The sequence below is a fragment of the Pinus tabuliformis genome, chromosome 8 (assembly GCF_031772625.1).
Source record: "Pinus tabuliformis cultivar Carrire ecotype Pingquan chromosome 8, CPIR1, whole genome shotgun sequence".
Taxonomy (NCBI): Eukaryota; Viridiplantae; Streptophyta; class Pinopsida; order Pinales; family Pinaceae; genus Pinus; species Pinus tabuliformis.
The window spans coordinates 573,558,837-573,570,887 of record NC_142294.1 but is presented as its reverse complement, the minus strand read 5'-3'; the positions used below and the strand labels follow the sequence as shown (position 1 = coordinate 573,570,887).

General features: G+C 37.8%; 1 long non-coding RNA gene across 1 annotated transcript; it reads left to right on the top strand.

Annotated features, from left to right (window-relative positions):
* Positions 1-608: 608 nt before the first annotated feature.
* On the top strand, positions 609-1,888 carry LOC149236773 (uncharacterized). Its single transcript, XR_016268434.1, has 2 exons — positions 609-1,444; positions 1,527-1,888. It is a non-coding gene; the product is annotated as an uncharacterized LOC149236773 (long non-coding RNA).
* The last annotated feature ends 10,163 nt before the right edge of the window (positions 1,889-12,051 follow it).

Below are 12,051 nucleotides of genomic sequence, written 5' to 3'. Positions count from 1 at the left end.
TTGATCATTGTACAACTTCTCACTTAAAATTGCTTTTATTTGAATTACTACCAAATTTATCTCATTAAATGACTATAAATTCCAAAATTCCAACTCCTATATTCATGATCAAGTACCACTCTTGATAGACCAAAAAAATAATTTTCTCAATTTAATCATTAAATTATAAATTATAAATAATGTTAACTTTTCCTCTTCTTTCGGAATTATAATATAACCTAGCCCATATTAAAAGAAAATCCGATATCGGAGTTGCACCTATACAATATTATATTAGATTTTCGTATAGCGTATTTCAGTCCATTCGAAAAGTTTCATCGATGTGACTTTAATCAAATTAATATACATGTAAACTTGGGCAAGTTATTAATAGAGTTTATTAGGAAAAAATTAATATACATGTAAACTTGGGCAAGTTATTAATAGAGTCCATTAGGAAAAAATTATTAATAGAGTTTATGGCCTCACACGGTCATTTATTAAAAGAGAATGAAGTTGGTATTATTACATCTTAATGCACGACTATAAACAAAAACAAACACAAATGTCAGGTACAACGAACCTCAATCAACGCACGACATATATTTTTTTATGGACAAGATCTTCAAAATAGTACATCACCCAAATGAACCTGTGTGTTGTGGACTTCAGCATAGATTTATTGTTTTTCCCATGGCAGTTGGAAGCTCCATAGCGAAGTTGTGGACGGTGGATAAAGAATGCTGATGATACAATGATGCCGAGCAAAATGGCGGGTTTGGCGAGCATTACGGCAACACAAAAATCGAAACTGGTTTTCAAGTAATTTCAAAGCTTTTATTTATTAGTCCGTGCACTGCTGACGCCATCCCTTGGGATTTGAATCCCTGGTGGTGGCGGCGGAGTCATCACCGGGAAACCCCCAGCACCCTAAGTAAAACTATGTAAAACACGAAATTCTTAGAAATTTTTTTCAGTACGGTAAGCTCATAAATTATATCGTATCCAATGCCTCTGTCTCCCTCGGCTTTAATGAAATTTAATCAAAACTGGGTTGGTATCCCAATGCCTCCCTGGGCTTTAATGAAACCTTGGTACGTGGCTGGTTTTACAGAGCTTTTAGCCTCCGCCACCTAATTTATAGAATATGTCATTTGATGGCGCCTGCGCAAAAGGCTCTCTGGAATGCAAAGGCAGTTTTGGAGCTTATACAGAGGATTCTTGAGAGCAGCCCGATCCAAAGATTTTCCCGAGCGATGCAGAGTAGAGCAAATTGTATCGGCAGAGTTCTGAAAAAATGAGAGCAGCCCGATCCAAAGATTTTCCCGGGCGATGCAGAGTAGAGCAAATTGTATCGGCAGAGTTCTGAAAAAATGGGAAGTACGTAGATAAAAAGGATTTCACCTACATCGAGTGTTTGCTCTGTAAAGGCAACAAGCATTTTGAGCTCTTGAAGACCGCTTCTGTAAGTTTATCGGTTATTGAGGTCAGATGATTTTTGTTTTATATTTTCTCAGTGATTGCATTTGATTTGCTGTAAACTTCAGCTGGTGTAGGGTTTCCAGCGTTTTAGATTTGGGGTTTCTCAGAGAAAGTTGTATTGGTATGGCGGTTCCGAGGGGCAAATCAGGGTTCGCCCTAAAATCGGATTCTGCATGAAGGATTTAACCCTAACCTCAGGTCTTTATTTATGCCTATATGTCCTAAACCTTACTTTTAGGCCATGATGGTTGTCAATAACCCTAAACCGTAATTTTAGGCCATGATGGTTGTCAATAACCCCAAATCGTTATTTTAGGCCACGATGTATATCAAATTTCGTTCATATTAAGCAAGATTGAATGTGAAGCTCATTGACCCTAAACCTACCGAAGTTAATAAAATGTCCTAGATGCGATTTGAATTTTTATCATCTTCTGAAGTGGGCAATGCCCGGGACATCTTTTAAGGCTCGTTTATCTTTTTAAATATGCAGAGGATAACTACAAAACTACACAATATTTATTTAGCAGGGTTGTTTTATTTGTTCCAATGAATTATTTTTTTAATGGGTTGTCTTGTTTGGCAATTACCCCAAATCGTTATTTTAGGTCACGATGTATATCAAAGTTCGTTCATTTTTAAGCAAGATTGAATGTGAAGTTCATTGACCCTAAACCTACCGAAGTTAATAAAATGTCCTAGAGGCGATTTGAATTTTTATGATCTTCTGAAGTGGGCATTGCCCGGGACATCTTTGAAGGCTCGTTTATCCTTTTAAATATGCAGAGGAAAACTACAAAATATTTATTTAGCAGGGTTCTTTTATTTGTTCCAATGAATTATTTTTTTAATGGGTTATCTTGTTTGGCTTTTGTTGAAAATTTAGGTGTACAGAACCATATTAAATCTGAGGGAGTGCCCTTGTTTTCAAGGGGCTCGCAAAACGTCTTTTGTCGATGAAAATTTGATTTTATTAATCAGTGATAAAGGAAATTGAAAATGATAGTGTATTTGAGGGAGTGCCCTTGTTTTCAAGGGGCTCGCAAAAAGTTTTCAATGGGCTGGCAAAATGTCATTTGTTGATGTAAATTTGATTTTGTTAATCAGTGATAAAGGATATTGAAAATGATAGTGTTGCTGAATTTATCCCTCTGATACTCATGCACAACACTGATTCTATAATATCTTGTTAGTGTCTGGAACACATGGAATATATTTTTCTCCTATCTTTATTTTTATTACCTCAATGGGAACGCTGATCTGCAACTGTTGCATTATATACACTTTATTTATTTACCATTCAAATATCAAGCATGTTATCTTCAGAAGAGGCATTTAATTCAAGGAAACCCAATTGATTTATGAGTTCAGTTTCTTGAACAGAGCTTAGCCATATGCCATTTTTTTCTCCCCAATCCATAAACAAAATAATCATCAGGCGTATAATGGTCAATTCAAGCACTTTCAATGCTTTAGATCTTGGGGTATAGATGTTGCCACTTTAGTGCTGCTGGCATAGCTAACTACTGCATGTGTGACTCGTTGGAAGTCTTTGTGACCTTGATAGCTTACGGATGTTGAGCATGTCATGGGTGAATTTGGCACAATAGATACCCATCTGCTGCGACCCCTAAGCCAAAGGTAGGCCACTTCGTTATCAACGGGTCATTTATCAATCAAAGAAAAAGAAAAGTAATCCAGACGTGTCATAAGAAAGGTATGGTTGTTTTAGTTGCACCAAAATGAAAATTGCCTCAGGGGTCTCTCTTTCCCAAAGCAAAGATGAAATCAGTCCTGAGGTGGTTGAACTTTGAAGCATGTTACATCCTATGTTGCATTTGTTTTGAGGGACATTTCTGAAAAAAGAAAGAGAATAATAGCAGAAATATTTGAAAACAACAATCAGAGAACACCAATCCTAGTCCTTTACGAGTATGGGTGATTGATGGTATTTGGGAACACATGTACAACATTTTGTATTTACATTAAAGGGGTCATGGGAACCAATCGAAGTAGGATATCGGGAGAAAAGCAACTGTCAAAGCTTCCTCAGAGCCAAATTGTGCATAACACAAAGTTTTTTAATTGTTATAATAAAAATAAAAATAAAATAAAATGTTATTAGATAAAATTTAAATATTTTTTTCTCGTTTAAATTTTAAAATAATAGTATTAATTATAAATTTTAAATTATTCATCCCCTAAGGAGGTTGCTCATACGATGGGGAAACCACCACTAATTGAAATGAGTGAAGAAATTAATGAAAATAGGAAGAGTTGCATGGTTAATAGTATGCTTGCAACTACGACATAGTCTGCGTTGTGTGTGGGAGAGGTGAAGGCGATGGTTGTAGATGCATGGGAATCTAGAGAAGGACAACCCATCTTGCATGTAAACTTGAGGAGCCAATGAGTGGTAATCATGAATGAATTTGGACAAACAATGACGTATGGTGAAATTGATTGGGGGAATGTTGATAAGGAAAGGCAACCTACAATTTATATAGTTGCATGGGGGTTTCTGTTTATATGCAAATCTAGTGGGAAATTGTTGTCCTTTGTTGAATTACCATTCTTGGGAAAGGAAAGTTTCGGAATTAGGTGAACCAATGCTAGTTGGTTGATGGAGCTAGATTTACATGTAGGGTTGGTAGTTGTTCTCAGTTGGTATCTAGTTAGCCTAGAACATGCCACTTCGAGTGCACTGCAACTGCAAAGAGGGAGTCACAAGTTCAAATTTTTCTTCCTTTCCATCTTGAACTTCTCCTCGGTCATAGATGTGATGATATTAGTGTTTTATAGGAATTTTCGTTTTATTTTCCCTCTTTGGGCTTGCAATTCTTGATGGGGGTTTATTACATGGGATTTTGAGTTGGCTTTTAAGCCTCAGTGTTGTCTTCATTTCCACATGGCCTCCCCTTTTGGACTCTTATATTCTTAGTTTTTCTTCTCGTGTTTACCTTTATTTTCCATGGTCCCTTCATTTGGTTTCCCTCCCATTTGACCTTGACTCCCACCCCTCTCTATGCCATTTTGTTTTCTACTTTCCATTCTCATGTCTCTTTTCCCATGGTGGTTTTTGATAATTGGTATGGTCTCATGGCTAGGTGTTGCTTTTCAACCTCCCATTGTGAAAGGAGAAGAGGTCGACTAGGTCCCTCCTTCCATATACAAGGTTATGCTGACAATACAATTTAAAATTATTATAATAATATATTACAAATTCAATTCCTCTCTTATTTATCACTTATTAAAATAAAAATAAAGAAAAAAGTGCTCATCTTACAACTACAACAATATATATATATATATATATATATATATATATATATATATAGAAAGAGAGAGAGAGAGAGTTTGTATTAATAAAAAATTGTGTCTGGAATACGCAACAAGTACATTAGAGTGACTACTACAAAGAAGATTTCTTCCATGAATCTAAAAAGAAAGGAGCTAAAACTCATAATTCACCTAAAAAAAAGAGGGGCAAAAATCTCATACTAAACCACCTAAAGCTTGCACCTATCGTTTCTTGAGAACATGAGTAGATTCTTACAAATTTCTTGCACAGGATGATGCAAAAACAAAACATTTCTAAGATTTGAGAGAAATTGACTCACTGTTAGACCCATAGGAGGCAAGAGAGTTCTCGACACCAAATTTGGGCTTTCTTGTTTTAACTTTTCCAAATTATACTTAAAGGAGGGGAAGAACACATATTATTTTTTAACACATTTGAGTAGGAAGGAGAAGAAGAGTGGGGTTTGAGTTCCTCCTCATCCTCTGTTGCAACTTCTTCTTTCTTTTCTGTAAGAGGGATTTCGTCAGTATTGTTGGATGCAGATTTTTCCTCAACAAATGAATTAATATTCTTTGGAGACACTTACTCTAGGAATGATTTATCAACTTGGGCCTCATCACCCATAACTTCTGCCATTTGGAACATCAAAAATTCATATCTATTATAGGTGGAAGGATGCTGATGAGAATCATGCTTGCTAGCATGTTGCCTCTTAGTCAATTGCTTTTTGTGTTTTCTTGTAACTAGTTTGAATGCTCCTTTCTCATCATTACTATGAGAAGACAACAAATGATTAGAAGAATGATGATAAGTTGGATCCTTAGGACAACTTTTTGCAAAGCACCCATACTTATGGCAAGAATTACATTTAAAGGGAACTTATTCATAATATTGGGTTATGGAGATGGTACCAACTGTGCAAGTTAAGTTGATTAAGCTTGGGAAGGCCTTCTGAAAAACCCATTTCAATGTAAATGATGGCATAAGAGAAGATATTCTCCTTATCTACACCAGTATAAATAAATCAGCCCAATTTATATCCTATAGTGATATGAATTGGATCATTATATTGTTTTTCATCCATCTCGATGCATTCATAGTGGAAAAAGTGGAGTAATCAACTCACATGACCATTTTTACTGGCGGGACCTAGTTTGGAAAAACGGGGTTTGAAACATTATAGGAGCATTTTGAGGCATCAAACAATGTTTTTTTGGGGGGTAAAACTTTGTTGCTTAAGCACAACATCTTTTCATGTTATTCTACACACAAATATATTTCCTACGACGAAAGAAGTGCATCAATCAAAGTCTGTATGCAAAAGTTATACCACTTAGAAGTTGACCTTTCTATTTTCACACATATAGTTCGAGAGGATGCCACATCAGCCCCCATTATTCATGGAAATGGGGCTAGCCACATGTTTTTGATGTAAAAGACTCTAGAAGAGTCTATATTGTAACTCTAGTTAAGAGTTGATGTAGTCAAACTCAACCACTAGTAGGCTATCGGGTTGTGTTATAACCGAGCCACTAGGAGGAAGAAACATTCCATTCTTTCGAGAGCATTTTGCTCCATAGTTGAGAAAATATAGCCAAGAGAGATAGGAGATAGAGCACACATAGATGATCTGTGCACTGTAGTAGCATGCACACAAAATTCACACGCTTGTTTTATCCAGGAAACCCAAAAGGGAAAACCTGCTTTTTGTGTTGTGGTATTTTATTGATTGTTCTTGAGAAAATGAATCTAATACAATTCACCCTGCTATTGCAGTTAGCAATATGTATTTGAGTAAGTGTTGGGCTTCTGTCTCAGCTTCTACAATTGATCTCGTCCTTCCTTAATCACTGCTTGATGTTGACCTTGCACACAATTGTTACTTTGTTGGGTAACCTGACTTGCTTTGCGAATTCTGATCTCCTTAGCTCCACAATCCTTATGCATGAGGCTCCTAAATCCTTGCACACTAGGCTCCTATATCCTTGTGCACAAGCTCCTATATCCTTGTGCACAAGCTTCTATTTCCTGGCGCACCTGGGCTCCTATTTCGTAGCTCACTTGGGCTCCTATTTCCTAGCGCACAATTGCTCCTCAATTATACACCCTACACATACAAAGAATGATATATGAATTTGTACCTTCTTTCTTTTCTTTATAGATAGAATTGAAACCATGCAAGGAGGTCTAGTTTGTTTAGCAGTTCACTCGAGTTTCATGCAGTTTATCATGTGTTAACTGAGAATTCAACTCGTTTTCTCTCTAATTAACATTGAAGTCTTAACTTGTTCTCTTTCCAATCAACACTAAAATATTAACTCGTTCTAACTAAACTTGTCATTGCCACCTAGTCTTGTAATCCATAGTTTGAAAAACCAGAACCCGAGTTTCGAATTGGTGGCCTATCTAACTGTGAATCAAATCAGTGCGAACTGGATTCAATAAACTGAAATTAGAAAAAATACATAAAATAATTAATGCTAATGAAAACAAATTTATTCTTAAGATTGCAAATCGTGTTTCCAAACCATTAGAGACAAAATATGGAAAGTCTTCTCATCTATATACCATGTAAGGGTGCATATTTCAAAATGGCATAGAGTGTAATACATATCAATGATATCATTGACAAAATACATAACCAATGAGGCTTTAAATGGCTTCTAGAGTCCAAAAACAATGCTATAGCGAGGCTCTAATTGGTCTTGAGAGTCCGAAAGCAATGTACAACTCAAGTTACTAGGCCATTAGCCTACAACAAATCACCGATCAACATGATTACTCATCTAACTCATCATCACTACTACACATGGTATCATCACCAAGAGCTACACAAGCATCATCTAGCTCAAAGTTTGATGACTCCTCAAACTCCTCTTTAGCCTCAATAGCAATACTAGTAGTAGCATGAGCAACGGGCTAGCAGAATTAGAAGCACGAGTTCGCCAAGCTGCACAACTACTGCTTCCCTGACGAATCATCATGTGTTGTGCTTGGTTTTGTTGTTTCACTGCCTTCAAATCTTGGTTCAACAACCATATCTGCATTGGGATCAACACCCCCAACTCAACTAGAGAACTCCAAACTAGCTCAAAGATGACAATGAACCTCCAAACTTGTTGCTATTGCTCCAAAACTCAATGCTGTTGCACAATTGTCCAAGCTCTCATATGCTCTCAAACACTAGAAATTGAATGTGTGAGGTGAATACGAGCTTAGGCATCATTTAATAAAGCTTAGGGGCCTAGATTTAGGAGGAAATGTACCATGGTTTGCTAAAAATCACCTCTAAAAGCCACTTGCGAGTCCCATCAACATGCTCAACCATGTGGCTTCCTAATTGGTTGGTTTTTTACAAAATTAACCGGTGAGGAGTGGTTAGGTACCAAACTGGCTAATTAGGACTTGTTAGGTACCAAAATAACTGGTTTGGTACCAAAAATCGACCAATTTGGTACCCAATCGGTCTCAACTAGCCAACAAATTGGATTTGTTGGGCCAGTTTGAAATCTCAGGGATCTAACCGACCGGTTTGACTGATTTTCAGTTCGATTGGTCCGGTTTTTAAAACTATGTGTAGTCTAATTGAAGAAGACTTCCCTTAATTGAAGCTCCAAAGCTACGCATGAAAATGTGATTACCATTCTAGTAAATTGGAAATCAACTCATCGTAATTGAAGTCTATCTCATGAACTCACAATCATGCTAGAGAAAGACAAATTCGTGGTCTTCAGTGGCTAAGGCACAAGACGAAATTGCCTCTTGCCAATGCTTTGGTCAAGATATTTGTTGTCTGCTCCTATGTTGGAATGTACAATAGCTTCACTATCTTCACATAGTCCTTGAGACGATGATACATGATCTCGATATGGATGGAGTGATCATGAAACACTGGATTCTCATAAATCTTAATGCAACTTTGATTGTCATAGTGTATCACAGTGGGCTCCATCCCTTGATTGAAAAGTCCCACAGCAACTTCCTCATACACATAGCTTCACATGCTACCAAACTAGAAGCCATGTACTCGGCCTCTGCTTAACTGAGTGCAACTGATCTCTTCTTCTTGTTGAACTAGGAAACAACTGCTGACCCAATGTTGAAGATGCCACTTGAAGTACTCTTCCGATCCGTGGAGCTCCTTTGCCGTATTTGCATCTATGAAGCCCTCGAGCCTCACTGTATCAACTTGTCTGTACCATAATCCATAATCCGTTGTGCCTCTGAGATACCTCAAAACATGTTTCGCAACAACCAAGTGAACTTTGGTAGGATCCATCATGAATTGGCCGCACTGGTTCCCTGCAAAACATATGTTAGATCGTGTGTTGACAAAGTACATCAACAACTTGATAAGTTGCATGTACAATGTAGCATCTATTCACTCTGCTTTGCTAGCCTCCACCTTCCTCTAGCTTGTAACTAGAGGTGTGGTTATGGGCTTGCAATCTTTCATATGAAACCTCCCGAGGATCTTTGTAGTGTACTTCCCTTGCCCCAAGAAGATTTTCCCATCACCTTGTCATACCTCACTTGAGGAAATAGTGCGGAAGTCCTATATCCTTCATCTCAAACTCCCTTGCAAGTTCTGCCTTGCAATCTTGAATCAAGCTGCCTGCTCCAGTCTAAATAAGATCGTCAACATAAAGCACTAGAATGAGTGGAAGCCCTCCAATCGTGATAGAGAACATGTTGGCATCTGCCTCACTCTTAGTGAAGGCCAATCCCTAAAGGTAGCTATCAATGTGAGTGTACCATTCTCTTGGAGCTGGCTTTAGGCCGTAAATAGATCTCTTCAACAAACATACATGTGTGTCTCTGCTGAATGTCTCAAATCCCTCTGGCTGCTCCATATAAATCTCTTCCTTAACCACCTCGTCGAGGAATCACGTCCATCTAGTGGATCTTCCACTCCATCTGAGCTGCAAGTGCCAGAATCGTCATGATGGATGAATAACGTGCCATGGGAGCGAATGTCTCCTCACAGTGGATGAAAAGCTATCCTTATTTAAAAATAGGGAAAATTTGAAGCTCTTGAAGATTTGACATCAAGTTTTGAAGCACATGATCAAACCCTATTTGATATGGATTTTACACTATTCTACAAGCCACAGGATTGTGAGCACACATATTTGTACCACAAGAAAACATTGACTTGTATCACAAAAATGAAGTGATAAGTAGTAGGCAAATCAACCCAAAGGTCATTGGCTGATTGCCTCTTTGTGTGGAATGGTGGTTGCCAATTTTAGGGGGTACCCCTAGCTTGTCATGCGTTGAAAATCATCTAAAACTTTGCAAATTAGCATAGGAAATTGGCACATAATATGGGTCTTTAGCATGCAATGATACACCCAAGGATAAAAATGGTTGGTTAATTAGAAATAAATGTGAGAATTTTAATTAGTAATCAATAAAATGTGAAAGAAAGAAAGAAGATAATGTGATATAAATGATTGTAGAGGCAAAACTATCTATATCACTACATAAAACATGAAATATCATCTCCATGAGTTGGGAAGCTAGAAGAATAACATGGTCAAACTGTCTTTTTATTCACCAAAAGACTAGTTACATCATAGAGACAAGATGCAAGATAAATTGTGATTAAAGTGCCCTGCAATGAGTATAGATAGAGAGAAAAGAAGAAAGAAATGTTGGAAAATAATCTCTGTTGACTACTCAAGAAAACTACAACAAACAATGGCCATTCGACCTCTTTATAGAGCTCTCCTCATCTTAAAGGAGACATATCTCTCATGCAATATACCTTGGTTAAATTGTGGTGAACTGAGTGGAAGTGGAGAAGTTCTTGTGTGCCTAACCCATGTGCCTTGTTAGAAGTGATGAAGAGTGGAGTGAACTTAAACAAGTCCAAAGTTAAACTCTTCCTTGTGCCTTGAGTGAAGTGGGGTGGAGAGAGAGAGAGAGGTCCATGTGTTCTAATTCAATTCCCCATGTGTTTTGAGTAAGGCGGAGTGAAGTGGATATGAGCCATGAACTTTCTCCACTTAACTAAGTATAACTCAACAAGGCAACCTCACACAAACCCATGCGCATTCAATTGAAGTGAACTGAACTAGAGAGGTTGGGTCAACTCCAGTCCAACAAGGCGCAATGAGATGAGATGGCACATGTGCAACATCACTACTGTGTGGCTTCCATGTCACTGCCGCATAGTGCATCCACTTGTCACCCTAACTGGTCACCACTTGCTATAAATAACCAGGCCAAAAATAGCAATCCCCTTAAATATCTTGAATTGCTAAGGGAACCTTGCTAAATGTAGCACACCTAAAAATAGGTCCTTTCATGTCAATGAAATTAGGCTTGTTAAATTCGATTTTCTACGAGGAGTTTGAATATGTGCTCAGAATCACCATGTGAGTTGTGTAATGTCAAATGCTAAAAATAGTAGTGTTTCGCATGTCGCCCAAAAATAGCTCATCAGAGTTATTTGCTCACAAGCAATTGAAATATGCCATCACCTTTGACATGCAAGCCTCTGAAATCTAATTGCTAAAAATAGTAGTGTCCTGCTAGAACTATTGAAAGTGGTTGTGAAATGTCTCTAACTCTGAACTAGGCCCAAATCACAAAAATCCCGCATCTAATCACTATGAGAACCATCTTTGACTTGCGTGGAAGGTGACTCTAATAACAAACTTTGAAAGTCAACTTTGAACACTAATCCAATGAGAGTTAGCCCCTTAACCCTCCAATTTTTAAGGGGCAATTTTTGGGGCTTAACATGAACTACTCAAGGGGAGGAGATCCCTTTGAGGGATGTTGAAAACCTCAAATATCCACACTGGTAGCTATGGATGATGATCCATGAGAAAATCCAATTTGTAGACCACTATGCTTGTCCGCTAGGCAATGGAGTTAATATGCATGGTGCCTCGATTGATTGATTGAAAGGACTTACCCATGCACGCCCATTTGGAATTGCTACCTACGATCCATCCATCATGTACACTTCTCTCGTTGGAAAATGCATTGAAGTTGACACATGGGAGAGAGCCACTTAGTCAGATGTCAATGAGGGAAATACTTGCCAAAGACCCACTAGGTGCGAAAGAAACCTCCAATGAGGTTGATGGGCCCAAAGGTACAAGCACAACTTGCATGTGTGAATGATCTATTGAAAATGAACAATGACAATGCTCATTCAACCAAGACCCAATGATGATCAACCTTGGTGAATGCAAGATGACCACCAGTGAGGCTAATGACCATCATGACTCTTAAGCTTTTGGATCACTTAGATAATGTGCAAAAGTCGATGT